General features: G+C 56.0%; 1 protein-coding gene and 1 long non-coding RNA gene across 3 annotated transcripts in view; one reads left to right on the plus strand and one right to left on the minus strand.

Moving 5' to 3' along the window:
• Positions 1 to 6,509, minus strand: part of ZBED4 (zinc finger BED-type containing 4) — a 35,085-nt gene extending 28,576 nt beyond the window's left edge. Inside the window, exon 1 of one of the 2 annotated variants that reach the window (XM_062202654.1) lies at positions 6,494 to 6,509. The gene's annotated coding sequence lies outside the window, so the exon portion shown is untranslated. Of the gene's footprint in view, positions 1 to 4,364; positions 5,994 to 6,493 lie in introns of those variants that run through there. The other variant, XM_062202652.1, reaches the window with a different exon arrangement.
• Positions 6,510 to 7,806: 1,297 nt separating this feature from the next.
• On the plus strand, positions 7,807 to 17,918 carry LOC133768250 (uncharacterized). The gene is made up of 3 exons (XR_009866930.1): positions 7,807 to 9,585; positions 10,122 to 10,229; positions 17,504 to 17,918. It is a non-coding gene; the product is annotated as an uncharacterized LOC133768250 (long non-coding RNA).
• The last annotated feature ends 4,996 nt before the right edge of the window (positions 17,919 to 22,914 follow it).

The raw sequence follows: 22,914 nt of genomic DNA on the forward strand, positions 1-22,914 counted from the left end.
CTCCCAGGATGGGAGCCAGGGTCACTTGCCCTGCCAATCTCTACAGCTGGCACGCTGTGCTCACACAGGGAGTAACTACACCAGCTAGGAAAATACCACCACACAGACGGAGAGCATCAGCAACCCTAAATTATAACCGTAGATGGAAAGGGGAGGGAGACAGGCAGAAATGAGAGCTTCAAAACCAAAATTTTCTGGAAGTCATTTTACATTCTTCTAGTTTCAAAGACTAACACGGGGCGGGCGTTGTGGTACAGGGAATGAAGCTGCCACTCAGGTGGAAGCGGCATCCCACATCAGAGTGCCCGGCTCAAGTCCTGGCTACTCTGGGCTTCCTTCTTTTGCTTTAAAAGATTTATTTATTTGCTTGAAAGAGTTACAGAGAGAGAGAAAGAGATCTTCTATGCACTTGTCCACTCCCCAGGTGGCCACAACAGCTGGGGTTAGAGGAGGCCAAAGCCAGGAGCCAGGAGTTTCTTCTGGGTCTCCCATGTTGGCGCAGGGGCCCAAGCACTTGGGCCATTTTCTGTTGTTTTTCTGGGGCAGCCAGGTCTCGAACTGGTGCCCACCTGGGATGCCGGCACTGCAGGTGGCAGCTTTACCTGCTACACCACAATGCTGGGCATTACTCTGGGCTTCCTGATCATGTGCCTGGGAAGGCAGCACACACTAACGCAAGTACGGGGACCCCTGCCATCCCCACGGGAGACCTGCATGGGGTTCCAGGCTTTGACCTGGCCCAGCCCTGGCCATTACGGCCATCTGGGGAGTGAACCAGCAGATGGAAGCGCTCTCTCTGCAAAAAAACCCAAAAGTCTCTGAAAGAGAGATGGGAATAAGGAAACTACCTTTTAATAGTAAAATCAACCAACCAGGGGCTGGCGCTGTGGCGCAGTGGGTTAAAGACACGGTCTGCAGCGCTGACATCCCATATGGGCGCTGGTTCGTGTCCCGGCTGTTCTACTTCTGATCCAGCTCTCTGCTACAGTCTGGGAAAGCAGAAGATGGCCCAGGTCCTTGGGCCTCTGCACCTGTGTGGGAGACCTGGAGGAGGCTCCTGCCTCCTGGCTTTGGATTGGTGCAGCTCCAGCCATTGCAGCCATCTGGGGAGTGAACCCGCGGATGGAAGACCTCTCTTCCTCTCTGTAACTCCGCCTTTCAAATAAATAACTAAATCTTAAAAACAAGCAAACCTGATTGTGTATCAAATTGGGCAACACTAACCAGAGACAAGAATATTTGTCAAGGAATTTAAAGCAGTACTTTATTTATTCTAGGCAGAATTCATACTAAGGACAAAGGAATGTAAAAACAACCCCAAACCCCCAACCCCCCCCCCCGCTGAGCAGTTTATCAGCAGTAATAGAGCAGCTTTGCGCCCCTTCTGTGTGAATTTCAGCACAGGGCCGACCACCCAAACATCACCCTCAGCATGGGGCTGCTCCAGGACCCCGAGGATGTGAAGTGCGCAGCTGCTGGAGTCTGTTAGATACCATGTCGCAGTGCCGGTGCCACTTTAAGTCTTTAGATTACTTGTGATACCCACACTGTGCCGACAGTCGCTACACTGTGTTGTTCAAGTTAGGCCTGCTCAGTACAGGCCAAGTCTTTCCCACAGGTTTCCATCTGCAGTTGGTGGACTCCATGGACACAGAAGGCCAAGTGTATTCAGATGGCCAGGGGCAGATGTCCCGTGCAGTGGTCAAGATGCTGCCTAGGATGCTCACTCCCATACGGGGTCACCCAGGTTCAAGTCCCGGCTGTGTCCAATGCCAGCATCCCACTAACATACGCCCTGGGAGAAGGCAGGGGAGACCTGGATTGGGCTCCAGGATCCTGACATCAGCCTGGCCCAGCTCCGGCTGTTGCAGGCATTTAGGGAATGAACCGGCAGGTGGAAGATTTCTCTGCCTTTCAAAGAAAATAAAAATAAATTTGAAAAGGAGGTTGGATATTTTTAAAGTAAAAAAGAAGTTTCAGGATGAGAAAAAGATATAAAATGTTTATCTTAAACCTTTTTCCTACCCCATTTAAAAAAATTTTTTTAATTTGAAAGTGTGTGTGTGTGGCCTTACATGAGTGAGTGAGGGAAAGGCCAAGCGAGCACACAAGGCAGAATCTCTCACTCCGGTTTATCCCCAAGTGCCCACAACAGCTGGCTGGGCCTGGCAGGAGCTCCACCTGGGTCTCCTACACGGGCCGCTGTCTGCTGCCTCCCAGGCATTAGTAAGGAGATGGACTTGAACAGGCGCTGTGACATGACAAAATTCCAATAAAAAACATAAATAAAATGTTAAAAATAGATAAATGTAAGTAAAACCACTTAATTTTATTTTTTGTTAGTTTCATTTTTTTCTTTTAAACTTTAATCCATTTATGAATTTTTTTCCCATATCTTTATACACTTTTCTAATTAACCTTTCCTCAAGTAGGTTTACTATGTCACTGGATACCAAGTATCTATGTTTATTTATTTATTTTTAAAGATTTATTTTTATTTATTTGGAATACAGAGTTAGAGAGAGAGAGAGGTCTTCCATCCGCCCGCTCACCCCTCAAATGACTGCAACAGCCAGAGCTGAGCTGATCCGAAGCCAGGAGCTTCTTCTGAGTCTCCCACACAGGTGCAAGGGCCAAGGACTTGGGCCATCTTCTACTGCTCTCCCAGGCCATAGAAGAGAGCTGGACAGGAAGTGGAGCAGCCGGGACTTGAACCGGTGCTCATATGGGATGCTGGCGCTGCAGGCCAGGGCTTTAACCTGCTGCACCACAGTGCCAGCCCCAAAACCATTTAATTTTTTTTTTTTTTTTTTAAACAGGCAGAGTGGATAGTGAGAGAGAGAGAGAGAGACAGAGAGAAAGGTCTTCCTTTTTGCCATTGGTTCACCTTCCAATGGCCGCCGCGGCCAGCGCATCTCGCTGATCCGAAGCCAGGAGCCAGGTGCTTCTCCTGGTCTCCCATGCGGGTGCAGGGCCCAAGCACTTGGGCCATCCTCCACTGCCTTCCCAGGCCACAGCAGAGAGCTGGCCTGGAAGAGGGGCAACCAGGATAGAATTTGGCACCCCAACTGGGACTAGAACCCGGTGTGCCGGCGCCGCAAGGCGGAGGATTAGCCTGTTAAGCCACAGCGCTGGCCTCAAAACCATTTAATTTTAAACTTGTCTTAAAAATATCAGTATCAGGGCCAGCGTTGCTGCGTAGCAGGTAAAGCCACCGCCTGCAATGCCAGCATCCCATGTGGGTGCCAGTTCAAGTCCTGGCTGCTCCACTTCGATTCCTTCTGATGGCCTGGGAAAGCAGCGGGTGATGGCCCAAGTCTCTGGACCCCTGCATCCACAGAAGAGACCTGAAGAAGCTCCTGGCTTCGGTCTCAGCACAGCCCTGGCTGTTGTGGCCATCTGGGGAATGAACTAGTGAATGGAGGACCTCTCTCTCTCTGCTTCTCCTTCTCTCCCAGCATCCCATATGGGCACCGGTTGGAGTCCAGGCTGCTCCACTTCCGATCCAGCTCTCTGCTGCGGCCTGGGAAAGCAGTGGAGGATGGCCCAAGTCCTTGGGCCCCTGCACCCACATGGGAGACCTGGAGGAAGCTCCTGGCTCCTGGTTTTAAGTGCAGCTCCGGCTGTTGCAGCCATCTGGGGAGTGAACCAGTGGATGGAAGACCTCTCTCTCTCTGTCTGCCTCTGCTCTCTGTAACTCTGCTTTTGAAATGAACAAATAAATCCTTTAAAATAATAAAACAAAAAATAGAGGGGGGGGGGGGACAGTCAGCCTTTCTGGGAAGACACGGATTAGTGAATGCGAACAGCCAGAGCCGCACGGGAAGCACAGCACCCACTGCTTCCCAGGCAGAAACGCCGGCGAGAGGCTCTGTGCTGAGACGGGAAGCCCAGAGCGGGAAAGGGTTAAATTCAGAACCTGGACTCAGGGCTCTCTCCAAGAGATGTGGTCAGAAACCCCGATAAGGCTCCCTTGGAAACAGGGCACATTCCAAAGCAAGCAAACAGACCGCGGTCAGGTCGCTGGGTCCCTACGCTGTCCCTAAAACGTTAGCGCTGTTGGGATTGCTCTGCTCTCTTGTGTGGGTCCCCAGCACCTCCCCTTCGCCTGCAGTCAGGCCGGCCAGGGCCCGGGTCCCCAGCACCTCCCCTTCGCCTGCAGTCAGGCCGGCCAGGGCCCGGGTCCCCAGCACCTCCCCTTCGCCTGCAGTCAGGCCGGCCAGGGCCCGGGTCCCCAGCACCTCCCCTTCGCCTGCAGTCAGGCCGGCCAGGGCCCGGGTCCCCAGCACCTCCCCTTCGCCTGCAGTCAGGCCGGCCAGGGTCCAGAGCTGCTGGAAGGGTCTCTCTCCTGTCCTTCTACTCACAGGTCAGTGTGACAGTCACTGGAGCTCTCCCAGACAGCAGCAGACGGCCTGCTCTTGGCAGCAGGGCAGGTGGAGCACAAACCACAAGGTGAGCTGCGGATGAACACTCAGCGAGGCCGTGAGGCCGGAGGACACAGCAGTACAGGGCAGCCGGCCCGCAGGGCCAGGGCGCGGGTGCCAACGACTGACATGGAGGGCAGGCAGCGGCAGCCGTCGGCACGGGAGCCTCAGCCGTTCCTGCCGCACACACGCTCGGCTGGAAAGGCCATCACCCTGACCTGAGCGGAGCTCCCAGCTTCCCAGGTGCCAGGCCAGCACTTTCCACGCAGGTCACTTATGCACACTGAAGTCTACCGAGTCCCCAGGGGGCAGGGGCACAGGTGGAGAGAGGGGCTCAGGGCTGAGCTCACAGGGCCCCTTCCCACGAGGGATTCTCAGGCAGGGTCTCCCACAGAAGCAGGCACCCCTCCGCCCTCACTTTTCCTTTTCTGTCCACCTCTGTGTTCTCCCAGTGTAGGCCCCGCAGGTGGGACAGCGCCAGGCAGGGCAGAGGGGCGAGACTGCGCAGCGGCCAGGCCCCCGCCTCACCCACAGGGAGCAATGTCTCCCAGAACCCGAGTGACCAAAAGCGCAGATCAAACAAGCAGTGAGGACGTGATGTGAGATGTCCCAGGATGAAGAAGGCCAAGGTGCGGAACAGCAGGATGGGAGGGAAGGGCATGGACGCTGGGCCCAGGAGGTGCCAGCAGAGGCCAAGGCTGAAAGGCCGGGACAAAGCCTGATCAAGTCGCTGACCCTTGGTGAAACACAACATGTAAATAACAATGGATCCCTGCAGCCTGCGATAAGGCCCTGGGAAAAGGGGCGATCCCAAGACAGACCCCGGCCCTCTGAGCTGCTCAGGGCTCCAGTCACCCACCACACAGAGAAGGAAATCAGACCAGAAGCCAGGTCAGGCCAAAGGGAAACAACAACGCAGATGCAAAACGGAGAGCAGCGAGGCAGGGGCCGTGGTCACCACTGTCTTCAGCTCCGCAGCTCCCGGGCCCCAGGCCCACCGGGATCTGGACACACAGGCGTTCCCGCACCTCGCCGGAAACACAGAAGCCACCAGCTCCCTTGAGGATTCATTTGGGGCTCTCTCCACGGAGTCTGGGAGTTTGGGTAACACTGCAGAGCAGTCTTCACACCCAAACCACCATCCAGGGTAAGCCGGAATTCGCTGTAAAGTGGACTAAAAATCTTAGATGCGGGGCCGGCGCTGTGGCGCACGGGTAAGGCCGCCTCCGTGATGCGGGCGTCCCACGTGGGTGCTGGACCCAGACCGGGCTGCTCCACTTCCGACCCAGCTCCCTGCTGTGGCCCAAGTGCTTGGTCCCTGCACCCACGTGGAGACCTGGATGCAGCTGCAGGCTCCGGCGAAGCCCGGCCCGGGGCCACCTGGGGAGTGGACCAAAGGATGGAAAACCTGTCTCTCCCTCTCTCTGTAAACTCTGCTTTTCAAATATAAATAAATGTGTGTTTTTTAATCACAAACCTAAATAAGGTCCTGGCTGCCTTCCGCGCAGGAGGGGGTGTTCTCTGAAACTTTGTGAAGACCCGGGGTCTCCCTGACCCTGTGCAAACCCTGTCCTGGGAGCGCAGGGCACAGGCACCACCGGCGTGGGAACCCGGGCGCGCGCGGGCAGGGGCGGCCCGGCCCTGGGACCCTCGCTGCGCACCCCCGCAGCCCTCGGAGCCCCGAGCGAACCCTCGAGGCGCTGCGGAGCTCAGCGCGGCCCCCGCCCTCGCCGGGGCGCCACTTCCCCTTCCCGGGACGCGGGCCCGGGGCGCACGCAGCCCGGCCCGCACCGGCGGCGCGCCCGGAAGCACACAATGAGCCGCCGCTCACCTGCGCCGGGTCGCCGCCCGCGCCAACTCGTGCGTGCGCGGTTTGTCAGCAGCCCCGCGGCCCGGAAGCGCCGCGCGCCGCGGGCAGCTGTCAGCCCGGCGGCCGCGCGCCCCGACCCCGGCGCGGCCCCCGCCCGGCGCAGACAATGGCGCGGCGGCCCGGCCCCCGCCCGGCCCCGCGCGCTCCGGCCGGCGTGCGGACGCTCGGGGAGGTGGCCCCGCGCCCGCCGCGCACTCACCTCAGCCGGGCGCCCGCGGCGGGCGGCGCGGCTCCGGCGCAGGACGACGGCGGCGCGGGCGGACGCGCTCCCATTCATTAGCCGCGGCTTTGTCTGCCCCCGCGGCCCCTCCCCGCGCCCCGGCCCCGCCGCCGCCGCCCGCGACGCCGCCGGACGCTGCGCCCCTCCCAGGGCCCCGCGCGCGCGCTCGGGGGCGGGGCGGCGGGGCGGGGCGGCCGCGCGCAGGCGCAGTTCCCGCGCGCCGGGCCCGCCCCGAGGCGCGCCCGGGCGGGCGGCTCGGGGAGGGGCCGGAGGGACGCCGAGGGGGCGGGGCCCGGAGGACCACGCAGACGCAGTTGCACGCGCCCGCCCGCCCCCGGCCTCGGTGGGTCGCGCAGGCGCAGTGCTACGCGCCGGCCCCCCCACTCCTCCCCCCCCCCCCGGGACGCAGCGGTCTACGCAGGCGCAGTCCTGGGCGCTCGCCCTGCCTACGGGCTCGGAAGGCCGCGCAGGCGCACTCCGGGCCGGGCTGCGGGGTCCGGGCGCGTGGGAGGCGGGGCTTCCGGCTGCTCCTGCTGGACTGCCGGCTTCCGGAGCTGAGCGCAGCCTTCCTCTGCCTAGGTGTTTGGCGCGGAGCTCGAGAATACTCCCTGTTGGCGCGGGACGGCTGGCGGAGACGCCCCGGCCCCGGGCTCGCCCCGCCGGTCGCACACCCTCCGCTCCGTGTGGGAGCTCTGCGTGTCCGCGCGTGTCCGGGTCGGCCCGCGGTCCCCAGGCGGCGTGCGGGAGGGGACCGTGACGGATCGCGCTGTGGGTGGCGTGGGTGCTGGGGAAGCCGGGGCCGCGGCCAGCTCGCTGCCGGCCGCCCACCCTCGTGCGGGACGGGGCTGCCCTGGCCCTGTGGGGCGAGGCCGGGCTAGGCCTGCGGCGGGCCCCGGAGACACCTGGATGTCGCCGCCCCCAGCCGTGTGGCCTTGGGTATGAGCCCAGCTGGTGCTGGCAGCCGAAGCCCTCTGACGCCGGTGGAGCCTGAGGCCGCCGTGGTCTCGGTGGGCCGGGCGCAGTCTCCTCCCAGAGGGGGGGTCGCTGTGGGTGGCCGGGTGACCGGGACCTCTCCACTGCACCCCTCTCACCCGCAGACACCACCCTTCGGAGGAGGGACTCGGCCCCCGAGGGCCGAGCTGGGTCCACGGAGCCCCAGGAGAAAGTCCCCCCGAGCTCCTGGAGGTGTGGACCGGTGCAGCGAGGAGGACACGGCCGGGAGGCAGCGTGTGCAGGGGCCGCATCCCTGGCCGCGCCCGGGGCTCAGCTTTTCTCGGGCCAGGTTTGGTGGGGGCGGGCCGGGGGCACCGCGGGGCTCGTCTTCCCTCCGCGGCCCTGGGCAGGGACCCCCTGGCCCACCCTGGGCCCCTTGTGAGCAGGGGCGTTGGAGTGATGAGGGCATGGAGGAAGGATCACAGGGAGCCTGGGGTCCCCTTGTCTTGTGGGGACACAGACGTGGCGGCACAAGGGGTGTGACGGTCCTGGCTTCAGCCGGCTGGACCTAGGGGAGGGAGGATCCCGAGGCTGGCGCAGTGGCCGGGATGTCCCTAGTCCCACTCGAGACCCCCCACTGCTTCCTTTCACTGCCTGGCTGCCACCCCTCCTACCACGCACCCCCTGGTAGCAGAGGACAAGGCAGGCACAGGTCCCCCACCCGAGCCCAGCTCCGTGCTGTGCCATCTCCTCAGGGCAGGCACAGGTCCGCGCCGTCTCCTCAGGCCCGTGGAGACACCTGTTCCCGGCTCCCCCAGCAGCCAGGTTTTGCTGAGACCCAGGCAGCCTAGATGGCCCTGTTCCGAGCTTAGTGCGGGCTGGCTGGGAGGAGCCTGGCTGACCCTAACCCTAACGCTGCCCCTCCCCGGTGTTGTCTGAAGACAGGGTTACAATACTTTTTCAATTTTTTTTTTTTTTTTTTGACAGGCAGAGTGGACAGTGAGAGAGAGACAGAGAGAAAGGTCTTCCTTTTGCCGTTGGTTCACCCTCCAATGGCCGCCGCTGTAGACGCGCTGCTGCTGGTGCACCGCGCTGATCCGATGGCAGGAGCCAGGTGCTTCTCCTGGTCTCCCATGGGGTGCAGGGCCCAAGCACTTGGGCCATCCTCCACTGCAGTCCCTGGCCACAGCAGAGAGCTGGCCTGGAAGAGGGGCAACCAGGACAGGATCGGTGCCCAACCGGGACTAGAACCCGGTGTGCTGGCACCGCAAGGCGGAGGATTAGCCTGTTGAGCCACGGTGCCGGCCTCAAATTTTTTTTTTTTTTTTTTAAGATTTACTTATTTGAGATGGAGTGTTACAGAGAGGTAGAGAGAGGTCTTCCATTCAGCCCCCAAATGGCCACAATGGCTGGAGCTGTGCTGATCAGGAGCTTCCTCCGGGTCTCCCACGTGGGTGCAGGGGCCCAAGGACTTGGGCCATCTTCCACTGCTTTCCCAGGCCAGAGCAGAGAGCTGGATCAGAAGTGGAGCAGCTGGGCCTCAAACCGGCGCCCATTTGGAATGGCAACACTGCAGGTGGCAGCTCTCTCCGCTATGCCACAGCGCGGGCTCTGGTTGCAACAATTTAAAGACCTGAAGTGGCTGTTATGTGTGACTCCAGATGAGACGCTGGCAGGGGAGCCTGGCTTCCCAGACAAGGCCGCAGACGGCAACGGCAGGGCCGAGCAGGCTGGGGATGGCGCTGTGCTGTCCTGACCAGGGGCCGCCCACAGCCCCCGTCAGCTCCCAGGGAGGTGTCTCCGCCTCCTCAGCACCTCCCCAGCCCCTGGGGAGAAGGCTGCTGCTTCCCAGACGTCAGCAGAGAGGAAGTGCCCAGTGTTTGCACGGTTGCTTCGTGCCCTCACAGGCTGGAGAGCCCTGGCACCCTGTTTCGCTCGTGTGCTTCTTGCCAGGGCCTGTGCACTGGAGTGCCTCCCTCCTTCCTGGCAGCTGGGATGGCCGACAGACGGTCAGGGAAGACTGCCCCTGCGCTTCCGGGACCTCCGGAGCACCCGATGGTCACCGTGTCGGGAGGGGAGTGGGATTGATGTCACCACACCACCAGCCTGGGGGGCTGACCAAGCCTGAAACTGGCCAGGTACCGGGACCCTGGCCCTAACTGCCAGCCCCTGGTGGAGGGGTCCTAGTTCACAAGCTGGGCCCACGCACTGCCTCTATTTCCCCGTCTGAGACATGGACTGAGGGTAGCGCGGCTGCTCTGCGTGAGGGAGGAGCCACCGCTGCCAGAACCCAGCATGGCCCTGGTGCAGGCATGGGGAGACGAGACCCAGTCTGCAACTGCTCAGCCCCCAGCTTTCCTAAGCCAGAAGGGGGGAGGTAAGAGGAAGAGGCCTGGGCCCAGCGGCAGTGGGGCCCCTCCCCGGGGGCGGGGGTGTGGAGGCGGTGAGGCAGCCAGCTGCAGCCGCAGCGATGACCCAGGGGCCCCAGGAGGTCTCGTGGGCGCTGGCTGGCAGTGGTGGGCACCTCAGCAGAGGTGGAGGTGGTGGGAAGAGAACTTCCAGTGGCGGGTGTACTGTGGCCAGGTTTTAAATACAAACTCTTACATTTAAGAAAATGAAAAAAGATTTTGTACTCTTTCCTAATCTGATTTTGTTTTTTAATTTTTTATTTAAGAGAGAGACAGAAAACGCCCACCTGCTGGCCCACTCCCCAGATGCCCTCAGTGGCCAAGGCTGGGCAGGGCTGAAGCCAGGAGCCTGAACCTCAGTGCAGCTCTCCCACGTGAGTGACAGGAGCCATCTCCCTCCCAGGGTTCCCCGCAGCAGAAGCTGGAGTCAGGAGCCCAAGCCGAGCACCAGAGCCAGGTGTTCCAGTGTGGGCTGCGGTTGTCTTCACCACGCGGCCAGCGCCTGCCTCCCGCCCGGAGCGCTCACTGGCAGTGTTTCCCTGGACCTCCCCTGGCCGACGGTGGCTGCCGACGCCAACAGGGCCCAGCACACATCCCTACGGCGCGTGGCATAACAGGAAACGTATTTCTTCCCTGTCTCTGGCTCCTGACGCAGAACTCTGAATCCCTTGGAATCTCCTGGGTGATAGAAGCATCTTCTGGGCCGGCGCCGCGGCTCACTAGGCTAATCCTCCGCCTGCGGCGCCGGCACACCGGGTTCTAGTCCCGGTCGGGGCACCAGATTCTGTCCCGGTAGCCCCTCTTCCAGGCCAGCTCTCTGCTGTGGCCCGGGAAGGCAGTGGAGGATGGCCCAAGTGCTTGGGCCCTGCACCCCATGGGAGACCAGGAGAGGCACCTGGCTCCTGGCTTCGGATCAGCGCGGTGCGCTGGCTGCAACACACCAGCTGCAGCGGCCATTGGAGGGTGAACCAACGGCAAAGGAAGACCTTTCTCTCTGTCTCTCTCTCTCTCTCATTGTCCACTCTGCCTGTAAAAAAAAAAGAAGAAGAAGAAGCATCTTCTGTGCAAGGTGTCGAGCGTGTAACAAATCTTCCCAGGCAGAATCGATTAATTCCCAGGCTTTTATTGGGGTTCCGCTCCCGGGCGAGGTTCCCCGGCCCCCCTCTGTGGCTTTGTTGGGGCCGGGGAAGTCCCGCATCAGAGACTGGGAGGCTCCTTTTATAGATTCAGGGCTTGGGGGTTAAAGGTTGAGGCAGGTCTGATCCTCACTGGTTGACCTTTAGGCACCTGCAGGGACCTTGACAAGGACTTTCTTCCTGAGAAGTAGGCCTCTCCATTCCCGGAAGTGTAGGCCTTCCCTCCTTGCAGATCCCAAAGCTACCATTCCATGCCAATGCGGGCCTCCCGGTGGGCTCCTGATGGCCCCAGGCTGAGGGTGCTGGTCACAAGTGGTGACTGGGGCGTGGAGCTTTTAGCCCCACCTCCTGGGAGTGGGGGGCGGCTGGAGGCAGAGTTGATGATCAGTGCCGCCCGTGTCCTGAAACCTCCGTGAGAGCCCCTGCGAGTCGAGGTCGTGGTGAGGGCGTCCGTGGGCACCCGACCCCACAGAGGCAGAGCTGCGGTCAGCAGCTCCCCGGCCAGCTGTTGGGTGAACCCTTTCCGTGCTTAATAACGATCTGGTAAACGAGTCAGTGTTTCCTCCAGTCCTCTGAGCGGTTCCAGCAGATTAGCCTTTGACATGTGGGGCTTCGGGGGACACCCAGACCATCATGCACGCAGCACGGCGAGGGTCTGAGACGTGTCCGTCTCCCTGCCAGAGGCCGTTCTTAGAAAAGCACAACCATTGTTTCTTCATAGACCTTCTGGAACGTCTGTCATTGAAAATGAGGTTGAGATCATCACAGACAGGTACAGTTCTAGGAAAGAACGGAGACATGCAGTACACTCTGTTCAGTTTTCCCAGTCGGTGGCATTTTGCAGAACGGGTAGAATATCACGTCCAGGACCGGCGCTGTGGCGTAGCAGATTAAACTGCTGTCTGCAGTGCAGTGCCGGCATCCCTTATGGGCGCAGGTTCGAGTCCCGGCTGCTCCACTTCCGATCCAGCACTCTGCTCCGGCCTGGGAAAGCCGTGGAAGATGGCCCGAGTGCTTGGGCCCCTGCACCCACATGGGAGACCCGGATGAATCTCCCGGCTCCTGGTTTTGGCCTGACCCAGCTGGGCTGTTATAACTATTTGGTGAACTAGCAGATGCAAGGCCTCTCTCTGTCTCTCCTTCTCTATCTGTAATTCTGACTTTCAAAAAAGTGAATAAGTCTTACAAAAATAAAATCACATCCAGTGTGCAAGTGTTGATACAACCCATCGACCTCATTCGATTTCCCGTTTTACTTGCACGCATCTGTCTGTATATTCAATTCCATTCAGTTTTGTCCCGCCAGGAGCCTCCTGCACCCACAGGACACTGAAGTGTACCAGGAAGGAGCTCATCTTGTCCTGTTACAGTCACGCCCACCCCCTCCTGCCCCGCCCATATCTCTGCATCAGATTGCACAAGTTACATGAACGGGGTGACGCGGTAACCTTTGATTATTTCTGCTCGCTGTGGAGCTCCGAGCCTGGCCCACTGCTGGGTCTCCCTCAGTGGTGTTTCCATGTGCCCTGCAGTGGACGGTGGTTTGACCATTGAAGGACATCTGGGATGAGTCCAGTTTTGGTCTTTGCTGTCAACATTTGTGTGCACGTGTTGTTGGGAACAAAAGTTCCCTCCGGGGTGAGTGTTCAGGAGCTCAGCGGCTCTGCCGGTCACATGATAGCTGCGAGTTTAGTTTTTGAAGAAACCGCCAAATTGGTTTCCAAAGTGGCCGTACCATTTTACATTCCTGCCAGCAATGTGTGAGTAATCCGGTCTCTCCACATCTTTGCCAGGGTTTTGCCACGACTTTTTACCTGTGTTTTTTTTTTTTTTTTTTTTTTTTTGCCCCTTAATCATTTATTTCACAGAGAGACAGAGCTCCTCTCTGTTGGCTCACTCCCCAGATGCCTGCAACAGCCGGGCTGGGCTGGGTCAAAGCCACATGGCAGGATCCCAGTTCCTTTCTTTTTAAAAAAGATTTATTTATTTTATTTGAAAGGCAGAGTTACAGAGAGAGGAAGAGACAAAGAGAGAGAATCTTTGATCCCTTGGATCACTCCCCAAATGGCCTCATCCACTGGGGCTTGGCCAGGCCAAAGCCGGGAGCTTCATCTGGGTCTCCCAGGCGGGTGCAGGGGCCCAAGCACTCAGGCCATCTTCTGCTGCTTTCCCAGATGCATCAGCAGGGAGCTGGATCGGAAGTGGAGCAGCCGGGACTCGAACCAGTGCCCATGCAAGATGCTGGCGCTGCCGGCGGTGGTTAACTCACCATGCCAGAACCCGGTTTCTGAAACCATCAGAGCCTGCCAGGGTCAGCATTAGCAGGGAGCTGAAGTCAGGAGCTGGGCCCAGAGCTGACCCCGGGAGCTCTGACCTGGGACAGGAGCTTCTCAGCAGACGTCTCAGCTGCGGGGCTACACACCCGCCCACAGCTTTGACATCTTCGAGGGCGTGATAGTTTGCATTTCCTTGGTGGCTCACAACACCCAGCATCTCTGCGGGGGCTTAACCTGCTCGTGCTCTGCTCTGAGGCATTTCTCACTTCTGCTGGTTCTCGGGTTGGACCCCCACTCTTTCCTGTCGAGTTTCCGCAGTTTTATGTGTTCTGTCCTCCTCCGCCCGGCGGCTCCTGTGCGCGTTTTCTCCCACCTGCAGCTCCTTCGTCCTCTGAACCGAGTGAGCGAGAGGTCCCGTTTACCAGTTTTCCCGATGGCGCACGCTTTTGGTGTCAGGTCCAAGAACTTTTTGCCTAGTTCTAGGTCCCAGAGATTTTCTTTTTTTTTCCATAAGGGTTTTATGGTTGTACATTTCAATCAGTGATCTGGGACACAGTGCACTAAACCACTGTTGGTGGTGCTGGTGTCCCATGTTGGAGTGTTGCTGCGAGTCCCGGCTGCTCTGCTTCCCACCCAGGCTCCTGCTGATGTACTTGAGAAGGCAACACAAGCAGGCCCAGTGCTGGAGACCCTGCCACTCAGAGCTCCTGGTTCCTGGCTTCGGTGTGGGTCAGTCCTGGACATTCGGGGAGTGAGCCGCAGGACGGACGATCTCTTTCTCTGCCATTCCCTCTCTGTCACTGTGTCTTGCAGATGAAAAAGTCTTGCAAGAATAAAGAGAAAGAAAAAGGCTGACCTTTGTCCAGAGAAATGCTTTTGCTTGTCAGCAGTGGGACGTGTTTGCGCAGGTCTCTTCCTGGGGTCTGCGCTCTGTCTCCTTGGCCTGTGTCTGTCCCTCTGACAGCACACGGTGTTGGTGATCGTAACAAACCAGGCACACTGACTCTCCCTGCTTTGTGTCCTCCTTTTTACAAGTGTGTTAGCCATCGTAGTTCCTTTGCTATTTCATATGAATTTCAGAATTATCTTTGTTTATATCTACATTAAAAAAATCTTGCTGGCGTTTCCCCCAGGAATTATGTTAAACTCATGTATCAGGAGTGGCTGGTAATGCAGGCGCTAGCAGGCAGCAGTGATGGGTTCCCGCCACTCACATGGGAGGCCTGGATGGAGCCCTGGAGCCTGGTTTTGGTTTGGCCCAGACCCGGCATTGTAGGCCTTTGGAGAGTAAACCAGCAGGTGGGCTTTCTCTCTCTCTCTCTCTCTCTCTCTCTTTCTCCTTCTCAAAAGCAAAAACCTCTTACATCAACTTGTAGAAGAGAGGGGTGTTTACTATTGGGTAATTTGCATTTTGATTTCTTTCATACGCATTTTATAGCTCCCAGCATACTCGTTGTCTGTGTGTTCTGTTAGATTTACATCTGTAGTTTCGTTTTATTTTAAACCCGTGTAAATGATGTTGTGTTTTAAATCTCAGTGTTTGGGTTCATTCCTAGTGATAGGAATAACAGTTCACCTATGTCCTGAGACCTAGGAGAGCTCGTTAGCTTGGGACTCTTATAGGTGGCGTCCTTGGGCGAGTCTATGCAGGTAATCACATCATTCGCAAGCAGAGATAATTTTTTTTTGTTTTTTAATTTTTAAATTTGTAAAGAAGATTTATTTATTTATTTGAAAGGCAGAGTTACAGAGAGAGAGATAGAGACAGAGAGAGAGCGAGCGAGCACGATCCACTGGTTCACTCCCCAATGGCTGCCATGGCCAGGGCTGGGCCAGGTCAGAGCCAGGAGCTTCATCCGGGTCTCCCGGGGGGTGCAGGGGCCTAGGCACTTGGGCCATCTTCTGCTGCCTTCCCAGGCCATTAGCAAGGAGCTGGATTGGAAGTGGAGCAGCAGGACTCTGACTGGTGGCCATATGGGATTCTGGAGCCACAGGTAGTGGCTTAGCCTGCTAAGCCACAACGCGGGCACCTAGCATGTTCTACACATGGTTATATCCCGGGGGTGATGGTGTTGAGTTCTGTGTCTGTGTTGACATTCTGTCTATCAGGTGTCAGCTGTGGGGCCTGTAAGTCCTCAACCATAATTCTAGATTTCTCTATTGCTCCTTTTAGCTCTATCATTTTTTATTTATATACTTTTATTTTGGCATATGCACATTTAGAATTGTTGTGTCCTCCAAGTAAATTGATTTTGTCCTCATATGTAATGTTCCTCTCTATCTAGTCCATTTCTTTTCTCTGAAGTGTTTTTTATTTTAATATATAATAAATAATTGCATTATATGTAGTAACTATTATAGTCACTGCTAATTTTTTTAAAGATTATTTGTTTGAAAGGCAGAGTTACAGAGAGAGAGGGGGAGAGAAAGAGAGAGAGAGAGAGGGAGAGATCTTTCATCCACTGGTTCACTCCCCAATTGGCCTCAACAGCCAGGGCTGGGCCAGGCCCAAGCCAGGAGCCTGGAACTCCATCTGTGTCTCCCATGTGGGTGCAGGGGCCCCAGGACTTGGGCCATCTTCTGCTGTTTTCCCAGGTGTGTTGGCACAGAGCTGGATCAGAAGTGGAGCAGCTAGGAATTGAACTGGTGATGTCCATGTTGCAAGCAACAGCTTAACCCACTGGGCCACCACGCTGGCCCCACCGTATTCTTTTTAATAACCTACTTACCTCATCATGTTTGGAGTAATTTTGCTATCAAGATCATACAATTGGGTCATGGTTTTTACAAAAAGATCCTGACAATCTGTGTGTTTTAATCAGTACCTTAGAGCATTTATGTTTAATGTGTGCCACTGCTACGGCTGCCATTTTATGGTTCATTTTCTGTCTGCTCCCTCCTTCTCATTCCTCTTTTCTGCTGTCCTGCCTTCCGGTGGGCTACCCGGGTCCTGATACCCAGCGGATGTGTCAGCATCACAGCACACACACGCAGGTCTTCACAGTCTGTCCACGGCCACGACTTCGCACTGGGAGGGGGGTGAGAGCCTCCCTCTGGTTGGCACCCACTTAAGAGCATGGCTGTCTAAAGCGGTTCCACATCTGTATGTATGTCAGCGCCACAGCGCGCAGCGTTATGGCTGCTGCTCCAACCTCCTCACGCTGTCTCCGGAAGCCACGAAGACAGTGGCCGCCTGTGCCCTCGCCTGGACTCTCCCTGCCCCTTGTCCTTGGCCTCCTGCTGTGCCGAGCCTTCTGGGAGCAGCGCCCTCTTGCCTCTTTAAGGCTTTGTCAGGGACACACTTTCCCAGTCCGTCTTGCCCGGAGAACCCCTTTACTTCCCCTTCATTCTTGAAGGGCGTTTGCACTGGATACCAAGTTCACGGTCGGCAGGTCTTTCCTTTCAGCCCTGGGAAATCCGGCACCACTTCTTTGTCTTTCCTTGAACTTTATTTATTTATTTCCACTTTATTTGAAAGATGAAAAGAGAGAGAGGCAGACAGAGAGATCTTCCATCTGCTGGTTCACACCCCAAATTCTCCCCAACAGCCAGTGCTGGGCCAAGCCACAGCCAGGAGCCCGGAACTCAGTCTGGGCCTCCACACGGGCGGCAGGGGCCCAGGTACCTGAGCCATGGCTGCTGCCTCCCAGGGTCTGCATGAGCCGGAAGCTGGAATCGAGAGCGATCTGGGACTTGAACCCAGGTGCTCCAGCACGGGGTGCCGGTGTCCCAAGCAGCGGCTTAACTGCTGTGCCAAATGCCCACCGTCAATCACATTTTTTAAAAAAAAGATTTCTTTATTTGGAAGGCAGAATTACAGAGAGGGTGAGGGGTTGGAGGAGAGAGAGAGATCGAGATCTTCCGTCTACTGATTCACTTCCCAAAGGGCCGCAACGGCCAGGGCGGGGCCAGGCCCGAGCCAGGAGCGTGCAACTCCCTCTGGGTCTCCCATGTGGGTGCAGGGGCCCAAGGCCCCCAGCCGTCTTGCACTGCTTTCTCAGGTGCGTTAGCAGGGAGCTGGATTGGAAATGGAGCAGTGGGGATTTGAACCAGGGCACATATGGGATGCCTGAGTCCTAGGTGCTTAACTCACTGCACTACAATGCTGGTCTCTGAATTATACTTTTTTTAAAAAAATATTTTTTTAAATTTATTTGAAAGGCAGAGTTACAGAGAGAGAGAGAGAGAGAGAGAGTTCTTCCATCTAATGGTTCACTCTCCAATTGGCCACAACAGATGGAGCTGTGCTGATCCAAAGCCAGGAGCCAGGAGCTCCTTCCAGGTCTCCCACAAGGTGCAGGGACCCAAGCACTTGGGCCATCTTCCACTGCTTTCCCAGGCCAGAGCAGACAGCTGGATTGGAAGAGGAGCAGCCGGGTCTCGAACTGGTGCGCATATGGGATGCCGGCACTGCAGGTGGTGGCTTTACCGGCTGAGCCACAGCGCCAGCCCCTGAATTAAACATTTTAAGTGCATGAATTGTATGGTATGTGAATTACGTCTCAATGAAGCCATTTTTATAAATACATGGAGGCCCTGGTTCTTCACTGGGACGCCTGCTCTCTGCCGCGTTATGTCAGCTGTGTTCTCTGTTCAACGTTGCTCACATGCTGACTATCAAAATATCGAAAAAATAATTTCATAAATAATAATAAAAAGTAAAACTAGAGACTTCCAGTTAGGGCGTATATGATATGGACTAACCTCTCCCTGCCCCTCTAGCTAAATATAAACTGTTATCTACATTGTTTTTTTTTATTTTTGTTATCTACATTATTAAGACCAGCAAATGATACAGCAAGCAACTGCAGGGCTGTGCGTGGTGGGAAGAGGAAAGCAGGGGTCCTGACTCGGACACGAGAGCAGCCTGAGTCTCCCCCCTCCCGCGTGCAGCAGAAGGCAGCCAGGGACGGCATTCCCCGACCTCCAACTGATGACCGGGGCCAGGCCTGCTTCCCCACACTCTCCCGCCTAACAGCAGGAGGAAACATAGCCTCCCGTGGGGAAGTCCCCTGGCACCACGTCTGCCGGCCCCTCCCCACCTAGCATCTCTGGGCAGCCTGAGAAACACCTCTGCCCCCACAGTGGACAAGTGAAACACAGGACAGAACCAAGGACTCTGGAAACGAAATCGAGCAGGCCTGGCACGGTGGGCTGTATCGGAGCATATGCTTGGGTCCCACCCCACACGGAGCACCGGTTTAAGTACCAACTACTCCACTTCCCGTCCAGCTTCCTCCAAATACATCCTGGGAGGTAGCAGGAGCCCTGGGTGGAGTTCTGGATGCTGCTGCACTTCAACAGGATGGTGGCATGCTAAAATAGAGAGAGGATCCAGCGTCTCCCAGCACAACACGCAGGCTGTCCGTATGATGATTAAAAATCGCCTGCCATGCCAAGAACCAGAAATGCGTAACTTGCGTGAGAAGAGGTGGTCCCCAGGTGGCCACTCTGGGAAACTTCTGAGGGTGGAAAAGCAGCCGTCACAAAAACGCTTCAAGACCAATCGCAAGTTATCTTGAAACAAGTGACAAAACAGAAAATGTTAGCGAAGAGACAATTTTTTTTTTTTTTTACAAAGAGCCAAATAAAAATTGTAGACTGGAGAGAATAAAATAAACCAAAATAAAATGTGTCTGACACAAGAATGAATCTACAAACCAGAAAGTAGAGCAATAGAGAGAAAATGGAGTGAGGAAGCTGAACATGGCCTCGGGGACCTGAGGAGCTATTTCAAAAATCCAACTTTTGTGTCAGTGGAGACTAAGGAGAGAAAAGTGCGGGGCTGAGAAGATATTTCAGGAACAGATGGCAGAAGCTTCCAAATCTGGCAAATGACAAACCAGCTAAGAAGTTTGGCAAACCCCAACTAAGATCAACTCAAGGAAATCTGTGCCACACACCTCATCATTAGGCTTCTGGAACAAAAAGCGAACAAAGAAAATCTTTGAAATTAGACACACGAGTAGGGAAAGACACCGGCTGCGTGGAGTAACAGCTGGAATGATGGGATTCTGTCAGAAGTACTGCAGGCCAGAAAGAAGCAGAGGAGGGGGCACTTGGCACAGCAGTGCAGTCGTGCCTGGGACACCAGCGCCCCGTCTGACAGTTCTGGGCGCCGTCCAGCTCTGACCCAGCTCCCTGGCGATGCGGACCCCGGGAGGCAGCGGTGGTAGCTCGAGTGCTTCAGTTGCCGCCGCCTGTGTGGGAGAGCAGGCTGAGTTCCTGGTTCCTGGCTTTGGTCTGGCCCAGTCCTGACTGTGTGGGCATTCAGGGGAGTGAACCAGCAAATGGAAGGTCCCTCCCCCATCTTTGTCCATCTTGGTCTGTCTTTCTCTCACATCTTTTCAAATAAATAAATCCCTATAAAGTGTGATTCAATGGCTTTAGAATATTCAAAGGGTTGTGCAATCCTTTTTAAAAATATTTATTTGAAAGTCAGAGTTACACAGAGGAGAGAGGGACAGAGAGAGAGGGAGGGAGGGAGAGGTCTTCCACCCACTGGTTCACTCCCCAACTGGCCGCAATGGGCGGAGCTGTGCCGATCTGAAGCCAGGAGCCAGGAGCTTCCTCCAGGTCGCCCATGTGGATGCAGGGGCCCAAGCACTTGGGCCATCTTCTACTGCTTTCCCAGGCCACAGCAGAGAGCTGGATCGGAAGTGGAGCAGCTGGGACTTGAACCGGTGCCCATGTGGGATGCTGGCCCTGCAGGTGGCAGCTTTACCCGTTATGCCACAGCGCTGGCCCCGATTGTGCACTTCTTACCACAATCAATTTTAGGACATTGTCATTATCCCTAAGGGACTCCCCATATCCATCAATAGTCCCTGCCATCTTGTCCCCGAGCCCAGGCACCAAGTCTGACTTCTGTCTCTGGATTCGCCTACTGGACATGTCACATCAGTGGAATCCTGTTTGTGGCCTGTTGTGTTTGGCTTCTTTCACTCTGCAGAACGTTGTTAGGTTCATCAGCACTGTGGTGTCTATCAGCATTCACTCATTTTTATGGCCAAGTAATACTCCACTTACAGATGTTGATATTTTCACTTGCTTATTGGCTGTTCCCATGTCTTTAGAGAACTGTTCATTCAAGTCCAGTGCCCATTTTTTTTAAGATTTTTTATTTATTTATTTGAGAGGTAATTACAGACAGTGAAAGTGAGAGACAAAGAGAAAAGTCTGCCTTCCATTGGTTCACTCCCCAAATGGCTGCTACTGTTGGAGCTGTGCTGATCTGAAGCCAGGAGCCAGGAGATTCTTCTGGGTCTCCCACACAGGTGCAGGGGCCCAAGGATGTGGGCCATCTTCTACTGCTTTCCCAGGTCATAGCAGAGAGCTGGATTGGAAGAGGAGCAGCCAGGACTTGAACCGGCGCCCATATGGGATGCCGGCACTGCAGGTGGAGGATTAACCTACTGCGCCACGGCGCCGCCCCTAGTGCCCATTTTTAGTTGTATTGTTTTCGTTGTTGAGTTGAGGCTTTAATTCTGGGGGCGAGGGGAGTCGGCAGACAGTTTTCCAAGTGCAGGAGTGAGTGGCAGGGTCATTTGGGCTGCCACAGGAGGGAGAGTGTAGGGACGCCGTGGTGAAGGCCAGCAGTATCGGATCCTGGGATAATCCTGGAGCCAATTGGTGTGACTTGGAGGCGGCTGGGGTAACAGAAACTGGTGGGACAGGGCAGGTTCTGGATTCACTCTGAAGGGGGCGCCTACACATGTGGGAAGCATGGAGGTACATCAGCTGGGAAGGTGGATTTGTGTCCTGTCACTGACAAAGCAGCACAGGCCGTGTGGCTTGAAGCAACAGGCATTTCTCCTCTCAGCTCTGAGGCACGGGCAGGAACCAAGTGACGGGGGGTGGGGGTGGGCCAAAAGCTGCAGGAGTGTCCTCTTGCCCTCATGCGGTCTCTGGAGGCCACCGATGCTCGGGTTCCTTGGTTTGCAGTGACATCCCTCCAGTCGTCTCCGCAGGCACGTGGCCACCGAACCTCTGCCCGTCTCTGTCCAAAGTCCCCTCCTCTTAACAGGACATCGTCATTAGATTAGGGTCCACCCCAAGTTCCCATGGTAACCTGGTCATGTTCGCAAAGATCCTATTTCCAGGGGGCAGGGGAAGCCCAGGGGTGAGGCCAGGAGCTGTGTGTCAGACGTGCGAGGTCTGAGAGGTCTGGTTGCATGTCCCCGGGAGACGCTGAGCAGGCAGCTGGATATAGGAACTGTCAGAGCAAACTTTTCAAAAAGTTAAAAACATGAGTCACACAACTCTAAAGAGAGGATGTGTCAGAGATTTATTTAAACCATTAATGAGGAAACTGGTCTGGTGGTGAAACCTGCTCAAAAGAGAGAGAGAAGCGTTTGTAGTGACTGGAACGAAGCTTGCTTGTATGAACTTGCTGATGTAGATTTAAAAAATTGGTTAATGTTCCACAGGAGCCACACAATTGCCACCTTTTTCTAGCTGTGATCTTTCTAGCAGAGAGAAATAATTTCTATCACTCACTACTGGACAAAAATTCATTTGCATTGCTATCAGGCAAGGATCATTTTATTTAGCCATCTAAGTACTAAGTACTAACCAGGCCCAACCCTGCTTAGCTTCCAAGATCAGACGAGATTGGGCTTGTTCAGGGTGGTATGGCCACAGACTAGCATGTTTTCTGTGGACACAGTCTACCTTTGGTGAGTTGTAAAATGTCCTAATCAATAATGAACGGCCAGCTAGCAGGTGCACAGTGCCTCCGGCGGGCCGGCTAAACAGCACTCGGCTGCGCCCCAGAAAGGACACGGTGTCGTCTTTTTACCCAGTCCTGAGTTTGGAAACTGTCCCCTAAGATTTCCTCCTTGTGATGACAGACAGGGTATGGGGTTGTCTGCTTGTGCTCTGACCTGATTCATCTTGCCAGACGCTGTGAGCAAGAGTAATTACCGTGCAAGCCTCCTTGTTTGGCCGCTTATCTAAGCCATGTGGCCTTTCACAACGACCCAGGCCAGAAAATCAACTCTGCTTGGAGATGTCATCAGAAGGAATGCAGGTGGGAGCCTCCATGGTGCCTCAAGTGCTTTCTGATTTCTCTTCCCAGGCTGGGACACCACATCAGTCCCGCTCGGGTTTGCCTGCGGTCACTGTGCATGTGGGAGAATCTCTAGTCCCTGGGGAATGCCAGCATCCGAGACAGTTCTCGGCTTGTCAGGAAGCGTCTTCCTTCGGACCTGTGAGCCTGAGATTTGGGTGCCAGGGCACAGGTGTCTGGGCAGGGTGCTTCCCAGGGTTGTGTGGGCACCGGCTCCGAGCATGCGCTACAACCCTGCTCCTTCACGGTGGGCACGCCGCGCTGAACCACATGAGATTGTTTTCTGAGAAACGACACCCATGAAAGGCCTTGGTTGCACAATTTGTGTAACAGTATCCTGGTGACAAGCAGCACTGCTTTCTACCGAAACCGAGCTTACTGATAGATTTCCAGAAAACATCAGGGTCAGTAAAAAACGATTTCCCCTCAATTCTGAAGTGAGGAAAATACTACTGAATGAGTATTTTGGGGCCAGCATTGTAGCACAGCAGCTTAACCGCTGCTGGTGATGCTGGCTTCTCATTAGCAGGGCGGCTGCTTGAGTCCTGAATAGTCGGCTTCCAATCCAGCTTCCTGC

The sequence above is a fragment of the Lepus europaeus genome, chromosome 10 (genome assembly GCF_033115175.1).
Source record: "Lepus europaeus isolate LE1 chromosome 10, mLepTim1.pri, whole genome shotgun sequence".
NCBI classification, from domain to species: Eukaryota; Metazoa; Chordata; class Mammalia; order Lagomorpha; family Leporidae; genus Lepus; species Lepus europaeus.